Here is a 6,000-nt window from a genome sequence, read left to right as displayed (position 1 = left end):
TTGAACAGTGTCTGGCGTGTAAAAATGCCCATTATATGTTTCTTAGCCTCATTACAAAACTAGATGATCAATAAGCATTTGTTCCCTTCACTACAAAGATTAATTACCTAATATTCGTCCTGGAATTGAATTGCCCTTCGCTAACCCCATATGTCCTGGGATGTAAGTCAGATATGACCCTGTCTTACAGATGAGGGTGTGATGTGTTCTCACCTAGAGCATCAAGCAAATACTGGCATGAGTACCATGACTCCTGTTGGAATTCTAAGGATTCCTTTTTTCTAGAAGAGTCATTTCCCCCGATCCAGGCACTGGGGCCAGTAACTAGTAAGATTTCATCCCACTTCCTTGTCTGAGGGACAAAATGCTGTTTCCCCCTGAGGGGCTCTGGTCACCATCATGTCAGAAGTGCCCAAGGTGCTCCGTAACTTGGAGACCTGACCAGGAGAAACCAACAGACTCAGGTAGAACAACAGTGAAGCCAAGAACTGCCCACCAGTGGAACACCTCAGCCACAGCTCCTGGGCACCAGTGGGTGGAGTGGGAACCATGCCCTCCCCCGGCTTCACTGCCCAGTGCAGAGAACAGGCAGGAGAACGTCCTGGGCCAGGGCCAGTCCTGCCCCCTAGCAGAGATGGCCAGCAAAACACCCACACAATTCCAGAGTTGTCACCCCTGGGAAACGGAGCCACTTCCATGCCTTTTAATCAAGAAAAAGCTTAGTCTATTATCTCTGTAATGGGCAGCCCACAGAGACCCGGCTTCTCGCTCTTTCTCATTCAGCCCATGCCCAGTGAGGACGTCAAGCCGCTTCTACCACACTGACCCGGGCCACTAAATCTTAGCATCAAGCCCGGCCAGCTTCCTCCATAAGGACCCTGAAGACCACCAACCAGCCCGAGTCCCCCCAAAACTGCTGTAGCTAAGCCAGCAGCCTGTGTAGCAGAGCGATCATGACTTTGGGCTTGAATTCCGACCCTGCCTTAAATAGGTAACTCCCTCACTCTCTGAGCCTCCGTTTTCACATCTTTGGGGTGTGGGGAGAATCCTAATATTTACCTCATTGGGCTTTTGGGGAAATTAAGTGAGATATTAATGTATGTTAAGCAACCAGCTCACAGAAGGTGTTCAAACGCTGTTGGTTCTCTTATTCTTTCAACTGGGAAAAATATTATTAAGGAGGGTGGTCTCTGGAGCTCCAGAAGTCCTGGAGAATTCCTGCTTCGTTCGAGATATGTCCTTGGCCTCTCCGGGACTTTGAAGACCCTCAGCCTTTTGCCCTGAGGCTGGCTCCCCGTCCCCAGCACGCCTCCCCGCGGCCCCTTAAAACCTCCTCTCTTCCCGTCTTCCCTGCCATCCCGGCGCACCCCATCCCCAAAAACTTTCAGCCAGTTCCTCCCGAGGGTCCTTCCAAACCGTGGCCCGGGAGCAGGGGGCGCGCCGTGCCCTCTCACTTCCCGCCCGGCGTCGGCCGCACACCCCGAGCGGGGCGCCGGGGAGCCCCGTCCGGCCACCGCAGGCGCGGGTACCGGTGCGGACGCGGATGCCCGCGCGGATGCAAGCGCGGGTCACGGCGCGGGTGCCGGCCCAGCCCTCCGGGGCCCCTCGGACTGCGGAGCCGCCGACCGCATTGCAGCCCTTCCCGTGCCGCTGCCTCCCGCGGGCCCAGGGGCTGCCGGCTCCTCTCGAGCCCTGCGCCCCGGGCGGCTTCCCCCGCGGCGCGCCGGTCCGGAGCCGGGGTCCAGCGCGCTCCAGACGCCTCCGCCCTCCCCTCCCCCGCCGGCCGCCCCTCGGGTCCCCCGGGGGTGGGGTTTCCCTCCGCGTCCCCCCCTCCCCCGCCCGCCCCTATGTATGTGTCACCACGCGCCATGCCCGCCCGCCCGCCCGCCCGCCCACCTACCTCCCCTCCGCTCGAGAGGGGCTCGCAGAGCTGAGGACGCGCCCGCGCCGCTCCAGGTCTCTCCCTCCGCGCGCTCGCCGGCCGGCATCTGACGCGGGCGCCAGGGGCTCCGGGCACCTTGCAGTGGCCCTTGCCTCGGCCAGCAGGGACTCCGCAACACAGCCGCTGCCGCCGCGGCCGCCGCCTGAGGGGACCTGCGGACAGGACGCCCGCGGCAGGAGGGGTGCGCGGCGCGCGCGCAGAGCGTCTCCCCCGCGGCGCCGCCAGCCCCGGGCCTCCCGGCCCCGCGAGCCCCCCGGCCGCCTCGCCGGCTGTGTGGCACTGAAGTTCTTGCGAAGGGCGTCCAACTCTTCAAGGTAACTGTCCCCTTCCCTCCGGGGAGAGGCTCTCCCGGGGTCCCCCGGCCGCCGGCCGCTCCGCGCACAGGGGCTGCGCCGCCTCAGTGTCCCCTGCGGGGGGAGGCGTGCGCTGCGGCTTCCCGACCGCCGCGTCCGCCCGCGGAGTTGAGCAAACTTTCGGGCTGTTGCGGACGCAGCGTGCATGGGGCGAAGGAACACGTGACGAGGGGCTGTTGTCTGCTGGTCCCCCGAAATTAAGGAACAGAGAACAGGGGGGCTTTTACTCCGGACTCCCGTGTGTTTGCAAGTCCTAGGGTCTGAAGCGCGCTTCGGTGGACAGACGAGCGGCTTTGGAGTCGGGGGAAATGTGGGTTCAGATCCCCTGGGCTACCCTTGAGCTGGAGGAGTTGCTTCATGGTTCCGAGCCTTGGCCTGGGCTGTCGGTGGGAAGGAGGAGGCCCTTGGGCAGGGTGGCTGGGCATGGGCAGTGTATCGGGTACAGGGCAGGTGCCCAAGCAGGGGCTGAGAGAACCCGCTAGTCCCACTTCCTTGGCCACTTGGCTTACTCCAGGAGCGCAGGGATGGGGGAAAGCTGGGGAAAGGGGGGAACTGGCAGAACCCAGGACAGGGCCACTGAGCTGCCAGCGAGGGAGACGAACTCAGACCGGGCCACTAGGCAGGAGCATCTCTCAAGGAAGAGGAGGGGAAATGAGGACACATGACCAGGGACAGCTTTGCCGTCTCTGGGTTCCTCTGCAGTGGAAGCCCACGATAGTGGAGTCTTTCAAACCCCAGGTTTGGGTGGTTGGTTGTCCGCGTTTACCGAATCTGCATTCTAAGCCAGAGCAAACTGTGGGGTGAGGGTGGGAGGGGCTTGTCTCCTGTTGGAAGACTCCAACCCAAACTTTTCCATCATTCCACTCCTTGCAGTCGTGAGCAGGGTTCTGATAGGATTCTTGTAGGGTCTCACCGCTAAGGAGCCCCAGGTCCCAGCATTTTGCTTGGTGTGTACATTCCAATTCTGTCGGGAGTGGGCTGCCAGGAGGAAAGGAAGGAGGATGCAAAGCTGAATGGGTTAGTGTGGTGTTTCAGGTCCCGGACACTGCAGTGAGTGGGTATCTGTCAGTTTGGGGGAACCCTGGACCTTGGAAAGATATTCAAAAGAAAGTGAATCCAGAAAGGTGTGATGACTTTCTAGAGGTCACACCTGACTTAGGGGAAGGGCAGGGCTAGAATCAGGATTTTCTGAGGCTCTAGTCGGTTGCTTGTCCTGATTTAAGAATCCAGAAGTCTGGGCTCCGGTCCTGGTTCCTTCCTTGCCTCTGGGTTGCCAAGGGGAAGTTCGTCTGTACCCCTGGGCAGAGCGGGTTGGGGGGGCTTGGAAGATCTGTGTAGGAGCGCTGGACTGTCCATCACTGAACCTGGAAGAGACTGCCCAAGAATAGAAGGGCAATCAGGGAGAAAACCTGAAGGAGGAGGTGCCTCTACACCCAGAAGCAAGGGTCCCTCCAATTTCAAAAGTTTCGGAAGAAGGAATTATGAAAAGGAAGAAAATATCTCTCAGGGAAATGCTGGAATTTTTTGGGTTACATCAAGTTGGGTTTAAATGAGATGCATGTATGTGCAATTTCTAGCGTGTCCCTGGGTCCCTCCATTCATTCTCCAGTAACTACTGAGCGCCACCTAGTAACTCTGCACCCAGTGCTGGCCATTGCTGGTCCTCCATAAAACAGTTGCTGTGGTTAAGCAATCAAGTACTCCAGAACTGATATCATTTATTATTATTATCACTAATTTTAATTCTAAGTAGATATTTTTCTTTTCCTAGAATTTTCTATGAAAATCATACTTAAATTGGGAGTCTTTATAATTTGAAAGCCTTTTTTTCAATATAGGAGTAAAAAGGGGCGCCTGGGTGGCTCTGTCGTTAAGCATCTGCCTTCAGCTCAGGTCATGATCTCAGGGTCCTGGGATCGAGCCCTGCATCTGGCTCCCTGCTCGGCGGAAAGCCTGCTTCTCCCTCACCCACTCCCCCTGCTTTAGTTCCCTCTCTCACTGTCTCTCTCTCTCTCTGTCAAATAAAAGCGAATAAATTTTTTAAAAGTTATGGGAGTAAAGAATCCATGAGGGGGAGATGATAGAAGTATTATTACGTATCTTCAGGGAGTCTCTGTGAGCTTGAGTGGTGGAACTGTGTGCTGTTGGAACCACTGACTCCAGGCCCCTTCTCACACCCACACACAGGCTTTGCCCCTGCTCCCCATCTCCCACACACCCACATGCCAGGCAGCCTCACCCCTGCATGCCGAGTGGGGGGTCCTCCATCCCCACATGCCCAGAACAGATGTCCAACTCCCCAGTTGGAGAGGGAGCTCCAAGAGAGCCCTGACTCCTGGGATGGTAGGGGAGAGCCGCGGGGGTCGGGGGGAGCCTGCCCAGCAGGGCAGACCTGGGTTCGAATCCCAACTCAGCCACTTACTGGTGGCATGATTTTGAAGAGGGCCTTGTCTCGCTCTCAGCAGGCACCAGAAACCTTAATTCCTCTCCTCTAGCGGCTTTTAGGCCCCCTTGGGGTCACAAACTGTAAGTTCAGGAGAGTATTAGTTGAGAATATTCTGTAGTAGTAGAAGACTGTGTGTCCCAACTTTTCATGTGGATCTTTTTCATGCTGGCTCCTAGAACCCAGTCCCTTCCAAGCCCCTTCTTGTTGGGCCCGAGAAGGGCCTCAGGTGAGACAGGTGAGGCCCATGGGCCCCTGCTCGGAGCCTCGCTCTTACTCTGTCTCTGCTCCAGCAGACACATCTAGCACTGAGTATCTCCATCCGCAGGTTGTAAAACCGATTTAGGGGGGTGTAATGACATAGGAAAGAGTAATTTCATAGTGTCTCCCATGTAATAAAGGTAAATACTGTTTCCAGAAACTTCTATTTCTGTTTTATATTTGGCAATCCTAAATAAGTGTCGATGTGATTATAATACATAGATATATACACAATATATACAAATTTGATGTTTATAGGATGAATTTCCTACTGCGGGCTGCAGTCAAAAAAGTTTGAAAGACACTGATCCTGATAATGTTTTTGTCTCTGAGAAATTCCTGCCTCGTGGTTCCAGCTGGCAGGCGCTGGGACCTCCTTGCTGCCCCTATGCTAACACCTGGACTGGACCTATAAAGGTCTCTGTAGAAGCCAGGGGTGGAGCGGGGTGGGGGGAGTAGTGAAAGGCAAGTTCAAGGAAGAGGACCCAGACACAGACAGAGAGGAAGCAATGAGGCCTGATTGCGAGTGGAGCAGGAGGGGTGACAGGGCCAATGGGGGCCCCCCCCGGGAAAGGGAGTCTATGGGTGGATACATCTTTTTTTAAAGATTTTATTTATTTATTTTTAAAGAGCGAGAGAGCGTGTGCGCGTGTGTGTGAGTGAGCAGGGGAGAAGCCGAGGGAGAGGGACAAGCAAACTCTGCTGGGCGTGGAGCCTCACTCAGGACTTGATTCCAGGACCCCGAGATCATGACCTGAGCTGAAATCAAGAGTCAAACGTCCAACCCACTGAGCCACCCAGGCACCCCTATGGGAGGGGGAACATCTTAAAATAGGAGCCCTCCTCTTCTGCTGTCACCAGGTGGGCCTCTTGGCCATGCTGGGGGCCTTGATGGGAGCATCAGTCCTGCCCTCCTTCCTCGAGAAAGCTCTGTTCTATGGAGTGAAAGGGGGCTGTGGCATCTCCCCCGGCTGCTTTTCTTCCCCCAGACCAGATAGGAC

The 6,000-nt window shown here is 56.4% G+C and overlaps 1 protein-coding gene across 1 annotated transcript in view; it reads left to right on the top strand.

Annotated features, from left to right (window-relative positions):
- Positions 1-2,158: 2,158 nt before the first annotated feature.
- ACAN (aggrecan) overlaps positions 2,159-6,000 on the top strand; it is a 62,574-nt gene continuing 58,732 nt past the window's right edge. The window contains exon 1 of the mRNA XM_047738632.1: positions 2,159-2,256. The gene's annotated coding sequence lies outside the window, so the exon portion shown is untranslated. The remainder of the gene's footprint in view (positions 2,257-6,000) is intronic.

The sequence above is a fragment of the Lutra lutra genome, chromosome 7, assembly GCF_902655055.1.
Source record: "Lutra lutra chromosome 7, mLutLut1.2, whole genome shotgun sequence".
In the NCBI taxonomy this organism is placed as follows: Eukaryota; Metazoa; Chordata; class Mammalia; order Carnivora; family Mustelidae; genus Lutra; species Lutra lutra.
The sequence above is the reverse complement of the archived record's forward strand: the minus strand, read 5'-3'. Positions and strand labels throughout refer to the sequence as shown.